This window comes from Chenopodium album, chromosome 10 (assembly GCF_948465745.1).
Source record: "Chenopodium album chromosome 10, dcCheAlbu1.1, whole genome shotgun sequence".
NCBI lineage: Eukaryota > Viridiplantae > Streptophyta > Magnoliopsida > Caryophyllales > Amaranthaceae > Chenopodium > Chenopodium album.
The window spans coordinates 54,842,876-54,857,573 of record NC_137843.1 but is presented as its reverse complement, the minus strand read 5'-3'; positions in this window follow the sequence as shown (position 1 = coordinate 54,857,573).

Sequence of the window (14,698 nt, the reverse complement as noted above, 5' to 3'; positions counted from 1 at the left end):
TAATTGCAGGTTCCTTAATCACTTGAAACGTAAAATTGGGAACAAGGCTCGAGTTGAAGGTTCTATATGCAATGCTTATCTCACCGAAGAGATAGCAAACTTCTGCTCAAATTACTTTCAGGCGTCAGTTGACACAAAAACTGGGGATCTCGGTCAAAATGTGAATGTAGATGTGGAATCCACAGTGGACAACGCTGACTTACCAGAGTTGTTCTCGGTGGATAGTGGTCGTGTCTCAACTGAGGGTAAAACTCGGTATTTAGATGAAAAGGAACTCGAGTGAGCTCATTTGTTCGTTTTACGAAACTGCGGCATTCTTGGTGAATACGAAAGGTATACATGTTAAGGACTGAATTTTATTTATAGTTCTGAAGAATTTAAATGGTTGAATTACTAATTTCTCTTGTGTCATTGACCTAATAGGAAGTTTAAGGACTACGTTCTTAGTACCCGACCTTTTTTGCGTAGAGAAGAATTTATGGAGAAATATGACACCGAATTCTCTAATTGGTTTCACCATAAGGTGATAGAAATGTTCTAGCTGTTCTTTAAATATGATTTTTAGATCTTGCAATTCACTTTAATTAATTCTTGAATTGTGACGTAAATAGGTGGTTGAAGAGAAACCAAATTTGGATGTCCTGCAAGCATTGTGCATGCGTCCTTTCAAGCGTGTTCGAACTTGGAGGCGATTTTTGTTGGTGGATTTAATTTCCATACACATTCCCATGGCAAACACAAGTCTACGATGAATTATGGTGTGTGTGTGTCTAGTGAGGACAGTGGAGAGTACTTTGGCATTCTAGACGACATTATTGAACTCGTCTACACTGGTCCAAAAAAAGAGTATAAGACTATTTTGTTTAAGTGTAGTTGGATGGATTGTGGTAGGGGTATGAACATACATGAACAATACAAGCTTGTCGAAGTGAATCATACTAAGAAATACCCCAAGTATGATCCCTTCGTATTATCTTATCAAGTGATCCAAGTGTACTACACATCCTACCCTAGCCTAAAATGGGATCAAGTTCAATGGTGGGCTATGTTTAAAACACAAGCAAGGTCAGTCGTTGATGCTCCAGTGGACCTTGAGTTTTTACAGGTACCGTCCCCACAAGTCCATGCAACGCTTTATCCACCGAATGACATTCCTGACTATGACCTAGTTGAGGATGACGACGAAGATGATGATGGCGGCTTAATAATCTCAAGCGATGAAGATGATGAATCTAGTGTTGACTCTAGTGATAGTGACGAGGATGATGACATCGACGTGTTTTTAGATGATAGTAGTGATGATACTAGTAGTGATAGTAGCGATGAAAGTCACGACTAGGAGAATGTGCTTGTTATTGTAAAATGAATAGGAGAATTTGCGTGTAGTTGTGTAATTATCGGTTGAATTTGGTTGTTATTGTAAAATCAATTAAAGAGTTTGTCATTCTATTGTTAATTTTGTTACATCTCATTATACTTGTAATTTTTGTAATGTTAATAATATCATGGCATGTTACTTACATCTTTTTCAGGTGGTAATGGTGGGAGGGAAAAAAGGAGAAACGTCGAAAAGAAAAAAGGGAAAGGAGAAAAGGCAAGTTTTGATATATGATGATGACGAGGAACTGGAGGACGCGGAAGATTTGGGTGACAATGAGGATCCTCAAACACAGATGCAGATACAGCATCATGGGCAACAGCTTCAGGGGCAACAAGCCTCACAGTCTTCTGAGTTGGTGGTATTAGACCCTGCCACGTAATGGTATGTATGTAGTTGTGATTTCCTTCCCTTTGTATCCATATTTCCTATCACTGACCTATGTATTACTCTAACATGAACTATTTATTTACTTTTTGTTCATGATGCATGTTAAAATAGGTTTGATGATAAACCTGTGGTAAAAGCCATCTCCGGTACCATAACAGGCTACTATCGAAAGCCTTGGAGGAATTACGGAGAGGTTGATGCTAAAACGAAGGAGCATTGGTGGAACTTGTTTTGCGTATGACATTTTCTACTTATAACTATGTATTACTAAATGTATTGATGGAGTTGTGGTTGATAACTTTAAATGTTTGTCATATGCAGAAACAATGCACATGGGCACCTGAGTTGAACGACCATATGAAGAAAACCTTCGAATCCAAGTTCGCATATCGGCTGAAGGACATGTTTCACACAATCACACACAAGATGAACGGTGAGAAGCCGGACTAGCTGATCGAGGATGTCCACAAGTATATGATGCACATTGTTGCCACTGATGATACATACAAGAAGCGGTACGAACAAAACAAGAAGAACAGAAAAGGAGGATCGATGGACAATGTGGTTAAACCAACCAACTACTAGGGTTCAATTTCATCTGTACAACATGCAAAAAGGATGGTGAGTTTGTTTTTTAGGCAAGTGAAATAGATAACAATTGTGGTTTACATTGAAATGACAAGTTTAATTTGTTTTGGTGCATGTACATTCAAAGGCGGCGAAAAACAAAGGCCAGTTACCAACTGCACATGAGCTTTTCATGAAGACACACTTCAAGGAGGTCCCTGAGAAAGGAATGGTGCCTGCAAATGCCAAAGCCAAGAACATTGCGGTAACAACTTTAATATAATTTAGTATATAAACTTATTATTTTGGCTTTATTTTGATGATATGACCCCATAAACTTAGAAATTAGCTTCTTATATGTCATTTCAATTCATAATCACTTATAACTATGTAATTATGAAATGGTTCGAGAAAGAATGAGTTCATAAGTTAAGAAATGAAGAATATAGGCATGTTAGAAGCCATTTTGGGTTTACTTGGCTTTATTTTGATGATATGACCCCAAAAACTTAGAAAGTAGCTACTTATATGTCATTTCAAGTCATAATCACTTATATGTTTATTTGCTTTACTTGTAACTTATGTTGTTGGTAATTTGTTTAAACTATATATTATTGTATAATGTATTTCTTGTAGGAGACCTTCCAGAAGAAGGTTGATGAAGCCACCACTCAAGGGATTAAAAAGAGTCCTAATGAGTTGTATTGGGAGACTGTGGGTGGTCGCAACAAGAAGGGATGGGTGAGGGGACTTGGCCAAAGTGCACAACTGTACTATGGCAACCGGATGGGTTGAGTTTCTAGGTCTTCACAGCAGTACACATCGTCCGTTGTTTCTCAGATGCAGGATCAAATGGAGCATAGGGTGGAGGCTCTTCGTAGTGAAATCCGGAGTGAAATTCGGAGTGAAATGGAAGTTGAGATGCAAACCCGAATTCAAGCTGAAGTGGCCGAAATGGAGAGGAGAGCCTAGGAGAGGTGGAATGAGTTCAAGAGTCGATTCGGCAACAACGACACATGTTCCACCTTTCAGCCTCAATGTCGAGACCCCAGGGATGACCCGAGTAGTCGAGGAGCAGGCCAGGGTACCCCGACAATTGTTTATCATAGCTTTGGTTTATGTAGTATGGACATGTACTTAATTTGAATTTATGTAGCGTTTGATTATGTTCCCGCTTTTGTAGAACTTACTATATATTATGTAGCTTTGGATATGTTCTACTTCAGCATAGCTTTTGTGGAAATATATATATTAATATTTCCGTAATTCGATTATGATTTTAATTATCACAGGTATTAGGTGCAGGAATATAGGTTATTAATGATGCTTTTTTTTTATTTAAAATTACCAGAATTTGTTGAAATGGACAGTTTTTTGCGACGGAAAAATTAAAGATAAAATCCGTCGAAACAAATTTTTGAGACGGAAAAACAGGTAGAAGAATCCGTCGCAAAGCCAATATGTTGCGACGGAATTAAAATCCGTCGGTAGTTAACGACCGACAATTCCGTTGTAAACTAGCGACGGAATTAAATTCCGTCACAACGTATTGGCTTTGCGACGAATTGATTTCTGTCGGAAAAACATAATTACGACGGATTTTTCCATCTTTGTGGTACTTTCAACGACGGACTTTTTCGTCGTACAATTGCGACGGATTATATTCGAAAGTCAAAATAATTTCCGACAGAAAAGGATCGGTTGGAAAATCCATCGGAATACCCCTTTCCGACGGAATTTTCCTCGAAAAATCAACTTTTTCCTACCAAAGGTTTTCCGACGCAACGTAACTACGGAATTTCGTCATTAAGGTGATTTGTGAGGAAAATTCGAGCTTCAGCGACGGAAATTTTCGGTCGGAAATAGGCCTTTTCTTGTAGTGGTGCTTTTGTCCCGGGAAGGTTAATTACAGATAATATTTTGGTAGCTTTCGAACTTTCTCATCATATGAAAATGTCTGAAAGTGAAGGTGGGGGATGGCTCTGAAGCTTGACATGGCTAAAGCTTATGACAGGGTAGAATGGGGTTTTTTTAGAGTAGTGATGGCTAAGATGGGATTCTCGGAGGTTTGGGTTAATCGTGTTATGCATTGTGTTTCGACTATCTCCTTCAGAGTTCTTATTAATGGGGCACCTTTGGGGGAGTTTACTCCAACTAGGGGTATTCGGCAAGGTGATCCTCTATCCCCGTATTTGTTTATCTTGTGTGCAGAGGCTTTGTCGGGGTTGTTGACCAAGGCGGTTGAGAGAGGTAGCCTTCATGGGGTAAGAGTGGCTTCGACGGCCCCTTTGGTTTCGCATTATTTACTCAACCCAGAGGAGGTGAGTACGATTAGAGGGGTGTTGAAGGTATATGAGGAGGCGTCGGGTCAATGGTGAATTTTGATAAGACGACGGTTTCTTTTAGTAAGGGGCTGTGTGGAGCGAGAAGGAGTGAGTTAGCGAACTTGATGGGTGTTAAAGAGGTGGATGTGCATGATAAGTACCTTGGCCTTCCAACGGTGATTGGAAGATCAAAGAGGGTGCTTACTACGGGTATTAGGGAGAAGTTATGGAAGAGACTTCAAGGGTGGAAGGGGGGTTTTTTTTATCTAAAGTGAGTCGGGAGGTGTTGATTAAAGCGGTGGCCCAATCTATCCCAACCTACGCGATGAGTGTGTTTAACTTCCCTTCTTCTTTTTGTGACGAAATGAGATCTTTGGTGGCAAACTTTTGGTGGGGTCAAAAAAAGGGTGAGAGGAAAATCCATTGGATAGCATGGAAAAAATTATGTGAACCCAAGGCTAAGGGAGGGTTGGGATTTCGTGATTACAAATATTTTAATGCAACCCTCTTAGCTAAACAAGGTTGGAGATTATTGCAGTATCCGGAGAGTTTAATGGCAAAAATTTTGAAGGCTCGATATTTTTCGAATGGGGATTATTTAACTTCAGAGCTAGGAAGCAGCCCAAGTTATACATGGAGGGGAATTTGGGGAGTGAAGTGGGTGTTGCAGCGTGGTCTTTGTTGGCATGTTGGTGATGGCTTGAATATATCAGTTTGGAAGGATACGTGGATTCCGGGTACTCAAACTCGAAAGATTATTTCACCTCGAGGTGATGCATCAGAGGACCTACGTGTTTGTGATTTAATTCATCTTGCAGCAGCTCGTTGGAATGCTTCTTTAATTGACACTCTTTTTTTGCCTTTTGAGAAAGAGCGTATTCTAAGCATCCCTCTTAGCTTCCGTTTATTTGAGGATTCTGTTGCGTGGGTTCTTGAGAAGGGTGGGGAATTCTCAGTTCGGTCGGCTTATCGTGCAATCTATGGTGACTCAAAAGCTGAAGAGGAAGCTTCTTCTTCGTGTCCTACTGCAATATGGCAGAAAGTCTGGCATGCGAATACTCTCCCACGCATCAAAATATTTTTTTTGGCGAGCTTGCTGCGGAGCTTTGCCTACTCTTCAGGGTCTTAGTAAAAGGGGATATAAATTTAAAAGGAATCTAAAAGGAATTAACTTTAAAAAGAAATTAAAAAAAATATAAAAAAAAATTACTAATACATAGCGGTACATATCAGTTACAGTAAATAGCATTGCATGTCATGTACCATGATCTACCCTTATTTTATAATCTATCTCTCCCACTAACCCCATTTTCACAAATATTTTATTATTTCTCTTTCCTACCAACTCCACCCACACTACTTTTTTTTTTTTTTTTAATTTCTATCTTTTATTAACAATATTTTATATTATAAGGCTATAAGCTTAGTCTATAAGTTTCTTAAACTATAAGCCAACCCTACTGTTGCAACTAATGCGAAGCGGAGGGAGTAGTACAGCAGAGCATAGCACATTTCAGCAGGACGGAGTAGAGCAGAACAAAACAACTCAAAAAAATAGGGCCTTAAAGTTAATCCAAGTTATAGTATTATTCTGCATGACAGATCCATTGTGATTATAAAATGGAGTACGCATTAATTCAAAGGATAAGATAACTAATTAAATACTGGATTTGTTAATACCAAGTTTTTTTTTTTTTTTGGGTGCAAGATGCACATATCGTTCGGTCATCATCTTTTGGAATTTCTAATCTATGCTTGCGTCACAGAAAAGAATCAAACAAGCATATTCACTAAATTAAAATTTTACATAAAGTCTTATATGTGGCTGGCCACACCGTGTGGCAGGGGTTACTTCGTAGTATAATAGGGACAATTAGTGGTTCGTGGAGGCGGGTGTACCATGTGCATGGTACATCCGTTCCAAAAAAAAAGCGGAAAGAACATTGTATAGAGATGTAAAGAACATTTAATTTAAATGAAAAGAACATTTAGTTAAAGTGAAAAGAACATTTGGTTAAAGTGAAAAGAACATGTTATAGAATTGTAAATATTAAAGAACATATATCTAAAGTGAAAAGAACATATTGTTGAACGTGATAATTTTTTAGCGTTTATTTTAAAAGAACATAAGAGATATAAAAAAAATTAAAAAAAAGGAAAATTATCATTGGTACACCCCAAGTTTGGGCTTTTATCAATGATACACCTGCTTAACTTTTAATTATCAGTGGTAAACCTATATTTTCAACAAATTATCTACAGTAAGCATTCCGTTAATTAAACATTAGTATTATAGGTTAATGACGTATAATTTTGACCAATTTTAACTCCCTCCTTTTTTTTCCACCTTAATTTTCCTCCTATATTTAAAGTAGCCCACCCATCCACCTCTGTCATTATATAAATGGAGAAGAAAAAGAAGATCAAAGCTGCATAAATCAGAGCAAATTAGGAGGCTTCGTTTATATAATGACAAAGGTGGGTAGGTTACTTTACATAAGAAGAGGGAAATTAAGGAGGGGAAAAAAGAAGGGAGTTAAAATTGGTCAAAATAGCAGTCATAATTAACGGAATTCTTATTATAGCTAATTAGTTGAAAGTACATGTGTACCACTGATAGTTAAAACTTATGTAGGTGTATCATTGATAAAAGCCTCTGGGTGTACCAATGATAATTTTCCAAAAAAAAAAGAACATAGAGCTATTAATAACAATGAACATAACACTATCTTATAAAAACATCATCTTCAACCTTTGCCGCATTATTCTCAAATTCAACATCCAGATTCATCAAATTTCAAAAAGGAAAATAAAAAATGAATTTTATGATTACAAAATATTCTAATTCAAATCTAAAATAACACAATTAATGAAAAATAAATACAATATTTCATTCAAAATTACCTTCGATCTTTGATTAACAAATCCACATATTAACCTTCATTAGCAATCACTCCATTAACAAAACAATGATCAAAAGCACCACGAAACTCAATCTAAATGCGCAGCCATCGTCTTTAATCAGTGGAATTTCTTTTTCTCTATAAATTTTCTATTTCTCTCTCTAAGATTTTTATTACTCTCTCTAAAGAATTCGAACAAGTGAAATTAAAATATGAAGAAATATACAAATTTCTAAATTGAGATTGGGAAATAATTACCAAAACTTTTCAATTATGGGACAAATAATTCATTTAAAGATTGAAAAGCTAGATGTTCTTTAAAAGATACTATTATGTTCTTTCTTTTTTTTTTTTTTTTGAATATAAATAAATATTCATTACATTATATTATCATGTTCTTTATTAATATTACAGATGTTCTTTATGATGTTTTTTTTACTATATGTTTTTTATAAAACAACTAGATCTATGTTACATTGACACGGTACGGGTATCCGATATTGGTACGGATCTGAGTGTCCGATACGAAATTTTCAAAACTTTAGGACACGGGGACACCGTCTTAACTTTGGACTCGAGTACGGATACGACAATAAATTTTTTAAGAAAAAAATGCAGATAATTTGTGCAACAAAATTAAACTTATTCATTAAAATTGATTACATAAATTGATAAACACCGTATTATCTTTTAACTAAGTACTCCGTATAAAATATTGGGGAGGCTTGTTTGGGAAGCCAAACCAAAATAATAATTACTGAGTAAACCAAAAATGAATGATAACCACAAAACCTTTTTAGCCCTGTACAAACAGTTTTTCTTCCTTGAGAAACCACAAAGGTATTTTTTTTTTTAAATGAACAGTACAAAAAATTATTACTGTACTTCTTGGGAAACCATAAAGCATTTTCAAATAAAGGTAAAAAAATTAAAAAATACATTCATCTTCCTTAAAAGCTTCGACCATTGCTTTCTTCTTCTCTCTCTATATCTTCCCTTCTTCAATGGCCGCTTCCTCCCTGTCATGTAAAACCTTTTCATGACCACCTTGCCGTACCCGACAGCCAAAGGCGTGTCTGGAACGGATTTCATACCCGGATCCGTGTCGGGTCCCCGACGACAAAAATGTCGTGTCCGAGTAACACAGCATATGATCATTACAAAACAATCATATGTGATGTTCCTTATAAAATAGCTATATGTTCTTTACAAAAACAACTACTACCTCCGGATCATATTATATGCAACTTTGGGGTATTATTTGTAAGATATAAAAAATTCCAAAGTTACATATAATACGATCCGGAGGTAGTATATGTTATTTACCGAACAACTATATGTTCAGTCCGCCTTTTTTTTAAAAAAGAAAACCGAATGCACGAAGCATGGTGTATCCGCCTACTCGGAAAATATTCCATAATAGGGGTTACTTGATCGGTGTTAAAGGTGTTACTTCGTCGGTGTTATTGAGTTACTCAGTTAGTATTATAGGGGTTACTCAGTCAATATACAAGGGTTACTTGGTCAGTGTTACATGGGTTACTTTGTTCTTTCATAGATGGTCACACGGTGTGCCTGGCCACACACAAGACGGACTGAAAATTTATAGGAAAGTTATTGAGTTATTATCTTTTGTCACCAAAATGGTGTGTTTTATTTTATTTTATTTTTTAGGAAATTTTGACTTTTACCACCTTCAAATAACCACTTAATTGAATTTACCACCTCCAAAAAAAAATATTTACTTTACCACCACCAAAATTTCCAAAAATTTAATTTTACCACCAACTACCGGATTCCGTCCATGAATCCGTTAGTAGGGCCCACATTTTTGACGTTTCTTCTTCATCTTCCTCGATCTTCCATGTCAACCAACCAGCAACGAAATCAACTACCTCGGTTGATCGGAATTTCGTGTGGGTTTTGCGTCTAGGTGGTGGTGGTTTCGGGTCGCGATGGTTTTGCGTCTGGGTGGCGTGGTTCCTGGTCTGAGGTTAGGTTGGTTTTGAGGTTAGGTTGGCTGGGGTGGATTGCGGTGGTTTCGCTTCTGGGTGGTGGTGGTTTCAGGTCGCGGTGGTTTTGCGTCTGGCTGGCGGTGGTTTCTGGTCTGGGTTTGGATGGTGGTGGGGTTGGTCGTAGTTGTTAGGTGGTGGCTAGGGTTTTGAGGTCGGAAATTGGTGAAAAGGGGTAGAAATCGGTGCGGCTGTGGTGTGCGGTGCGGTGGTAGCGGTTAGGTGGTGGGGTTGGCCGTAGCTGTTAGGTGGTGGCTAGGGTTTTGAGGTCGGAAATTGGTGGAAAGGGGGTCGAAATCGGTGCGGCTGTGGTGTGCGATGCGGTGGTAGCGGTTAGGTGGTGGGGTTGGTCGTAGTTGTTAGGTGGTGGCTAGGGTTTTGAGGTCGAAATCGGTGCGGTGGCTGTGGGTCCCGACGGTGGCTGGTAGCGGTTAGGTAGTGGGGGCTGGTCGTAACGGTTAGGTGGTGGGGCTGGTCATAGCCGGTTCGGCGGTGGGGGTCCCGACGGTGGCAGCAACCACCGGTTACTTGATGGGTATTTTTTAAATTTTTTTTTGTTTTTTTTTTTATTTTTTTTAAAACTTACCCAATAATATGGCGACACGTGTGCAAGGTAGGCCCCACTAACGGATTTTTGGACGGAATCCGTTAGTTGGAGGTGATTGGTGGTAAAACTGATGTTAAATTTTTTTATGAGGTGGTAAAGTAAATGTTTTTTTTTTGGAGGTGGTAAATTCGACAAAGTCGTTATTTGAAGGTGGTAAAAAACAAAATTTCTTATTTTTTATTTTTGTGAATTTTACAGAAATTGAAAAATCTTATTAGTCTGTAAATTAGAATATGTGTACATTAATATAGGTGAAAAAAGAAGTTGCATATTAATTTTTAAGAAAATACGGTTAACAAAATTTGTTAATATCAAGGCTAAATTTGTAAATTTAACAATCATACCAAGGGTAAATTTGTAAATTTAGCAACCACACTCCTTTTCTCTCTCCTCTATCACCACTGCACAACCACTAGTACCACCTATCGCACCACCACACGACCATTAGCTTCACCAACCAACCACCGCACAATCAGTAGCGCCACGAGCCGATCACCGCATGACCATTAGCACCACCATTCAACTGCCACACCACCATGAGCACCACCAGCACGAGCAAATCCCTTTCCCTAAGGGGTTAGTATGGGCCCAATTTTCATAATTTGCTATTAGGGTGTCTTTTGTTTGGCCAGTCGACAGATTTAAAGCCGCTAAAGTGGTCGATCTTGGCCATGGCCATAGGAGGGGAGGAGCTAGAAAGAAAGAAATAGTGACCATGGGAATAGAGGAGAGAGAAGGAAATAATGTTCATGTGAGGGGAGGAGGGAGAAAAATTGGTGATATAAACATGTATTTGTTAATATAAGATATCAACTGGGTTTTGCCCTTAATTTTTGCCTTCTCATTTTAAGAAGCTCTATCTACATTAGATTTGTCATGAATTCATAATAATCTATCATGCGAGATTGAGGAAAAACTCAAGTGGTTAGAGCTTCCTTTCCGGTTTCAAGAGATATCGGGATCGATTCTCACTACTCACCCTTAAGGCTCTCTAATCACAAAAAAAAAAAAAAAAAAAAAAAAAAAAAAAAAAAAAAAAAAAACCTCCATATGTAATAATCTATCATACGAAAATTAGATACTTGCTCGAATATTTTTATTTGGAGAGGAATAATATATCAACAATTTGTTATTGCTAACCAATTAGAAAACATAATATTTTGAACTGAAATATTGTGCTCCTCACGGATTGACCTTGATTCAGGGCATAATAATTGAGTAATTATTACTCAAGTATTATCCAATGAATGTAATCACTCATCTCTTTTCTTCTCTTTGGCTCCTAGGGCTTTGAAAAACTTGATGAATGATGATACCAAGCAGTAGCAAATCTTGGACAAAAAAAGTGTATATTATACACACTTATCATAGCATGTATCGTGACATTCTTGTTTATGGAAAGTGTAACATTTATAACGAAATGGAAGATAAAAAGTACTTAATTATATTGTGTTGACGAGCAGATCCAGTTATAAATTAAATTAAAATTTAAAAAAAAAAAAAAACACTCCTCTTAAGTAGTCAACAATTAACATATAAAGGTCACAATGTAATAATCATTAGTACTATATGAGTATATGATAACTTGATCAGGAATAATTTGGGCTTAAAAACTTGTTATTATTTTAGGTAAATAATAATTTGATTATGAATATAAGAGAATGAATAGGATGGTTAGATAAAAAAAAATTTTCAAAAACTACGAAATTAAAAGCTAAATAGTATACTAACTATATATAGTTGCACGCAACTTGCAAGTGATACTAACCTAGGCCACTATAAGCTAGATATGTGACTTGAGATTGATTTAGGTGTAGTTAGCGTTAAGTTTTGGTGAATTATTATGTGCGCTTTTTAAAAAAATTGATGCAAGTGATATACATGGACTTTTATTTTCTTCTAACGAATTCATGGCAAAGCCACTAATTAAAATGCTAAATAACATATCCATTAATGCTTGTATTTTGATGGATGGATGGACAAATTTAAAAATACAAATTTAAGCAATATCTACCATTGGTTTCTAGGTTGTAGTACTAATTATATAGCAACATAGGAGAATAATATCAAACCAGTTAAGATTGTATATAAATAGGGAGAATCCATAATATATAAGACAAACATTTCTAAAATATTTATTAGTAATAAATATACTAATAGTCTTCAAATTCTATCACTCGAAATGGAGGGGAAAATGGTTTTCTACGATTCCAAGAAGAATGTAGTAGCCATTCTTTTCATCCTGGCTCTAGGTAATATAAGTAATTTGTTTGCAATCACATATGATGCAATTTATTAGTCCATTATATTTTTATAGGTGTTTTGATCATTATTAGATAAACTTTATCATCTAAGTACTAATGGTCTATTTGATATAATAGTTGATAATTGATGGTGGAAATGAGAATGAATTTAGTGTTGTTTGACACGCAATAAAGTAGCATCATAAATTCATAATGAATGTTTTTTTTTAATCATAAATTAAGGTCAATTAGCATCACATACCATATAATAGCTACGCTGAAAAAGTCCACCCATCAATAGCTCATAATGCCCCATATGGTGCTAATTACTGGCGTAAACCATCCCATGGCATTATTAAAATAAATTGTGATGCGTATGTGAGGGATGTAACTCAACTTGGGGTGGTTGCTAGAGATGACAGTGGTAACATCCTTGCGGCTGTCATGAGAAAAGGTGGAGTTGGCCGGTCTGTGGAGGTAGCCGAGGCTGCAGCTGTAGTTTTCGGGTTGAAGATCGCTAGAAGAATGGGGTATGCAAAGGTACAAGTGGAGAGTGATGCGTTGAATGTGGTCACGAGGATGAAGCAGAAGACTAATGGTTGCTCACCTTTCTTCCTTATGATTGATGATATTTTAGCTCTTTCATTGTTGTTTGATTGTTTTTCTATTTCGCATGTTAAAAGGTCGTGGAATACTGTAGCCCACTTCGTGGCAAGGTGGGATACTAGAAACTGTGATGAGTTTGTTTGTCTTGGTCCATTTTCACAAAGTCTATTGACTTTAGCGGAACTTGATCTATCTTAATATAATTCCTGACATTCCTAAAAAAAAAAAGCATCACGTACCATGGACCTTAGTGTCTGTATTGAATCTCTCATAAACTTACAACACAAATTTATGTCCATTACCTTGATTATTACTGCATACGTATACCAAACATATCGTAAGATTATTAACGCTACAAATTGATGCTATATGTATGTGAAACTTTTGCAATGCAAATCATGGTTGTTAAATTTGACAATTGTGGTATTACCGGAGAAGACTGTTCATCTTTCCTAGGTTTTAATAGTTGTTGTGCGGGATATAGGTGCAACAAAGGTGCTGGTTTCAAATGTGTAGAAGGTAAGTGACAAACTATGTCATTATTTTCCTATGATATTATTGAATTATGATAATTTGTTTCAGATCAAATTGTTTTGAGTTGAGTCAGATTTTGACACTACTCCTTATGTAATATGCTTCGTAAAACTTTGTTTGTAGATCCCAAGAAACATTGCTCAAATGTGGGGGGACGCTGCGGCGCAATCACTCTCTGCTGTGGAAAAAGCACATGTTCCAATTTTTTTGTAGGCCATTGTAAACCATGATTATCACAAGGCTCGTTTATGTGGAGTTTATTTCATTTTAGTTTGTTTGATTGGCTATTTAATGGTTCTTCCAACTAATAAATTTGAAGTACTAAAGATATAAAGTACTCATTTATCATTGTAACACTAATTTACAAAATCAGTATTGTAATGCACTTGAATTTTTCATGTGTGATTTGGAAAATATAAGGGAAAAATTGTTCTAACTAATCTGACATTTGCCTCATCCACCCAAAATAATCCGACTTTTATACCTCTTCCGCTTTAAATGGTCCCAACTGGTCATCTAATATGTTATTACAAGTTACTAGATACGTGTCAGACTAGGATTGGTAAAAAAAATAAAAATATTTTTTAAAAAATTAAAAAAAAATGAAAATAGAAAAAAATAAATAAATCCCAAACCCAGAATCCGGCAGCCCCAGCCACCGACCCCCTACCCATTTCCGGCCACCATCTGCCTTCCCCTCCTTGAATCCAACCACCAAATCCCTTCCTCTTCATGATTCTGGCCACATCCTCCCCTCTCTCCCCGTTCCCGGCCGACCCGACCCCGGCACCAGCCCGCCAACCACCAAATAGCAGCGCTACAACTACTCCTTCACAAACGCGCCACCCAGATCACAAACCCGCAACAACATCACAACCACTCTCCCCGCAGCAAACACCAAGCGAACCCACCATCACAATTAGTCGTCACCCACCACAACTACACTAATAACCGCTGGCACACATCAAAAATTAAACTAGAGCAGCCGCTTTGACACCCCAAATCGGCCCCAAAATTGCAAATTACACCCCTCACAACCGCCATTCCTACAAGAAAGGGACAATTTTGGTGGGTGTGATGAGTAGAGGAGGTGGTTTCGGTGGGTAGGCTGCCGGAGAGGGTGGCCGTTGGGTT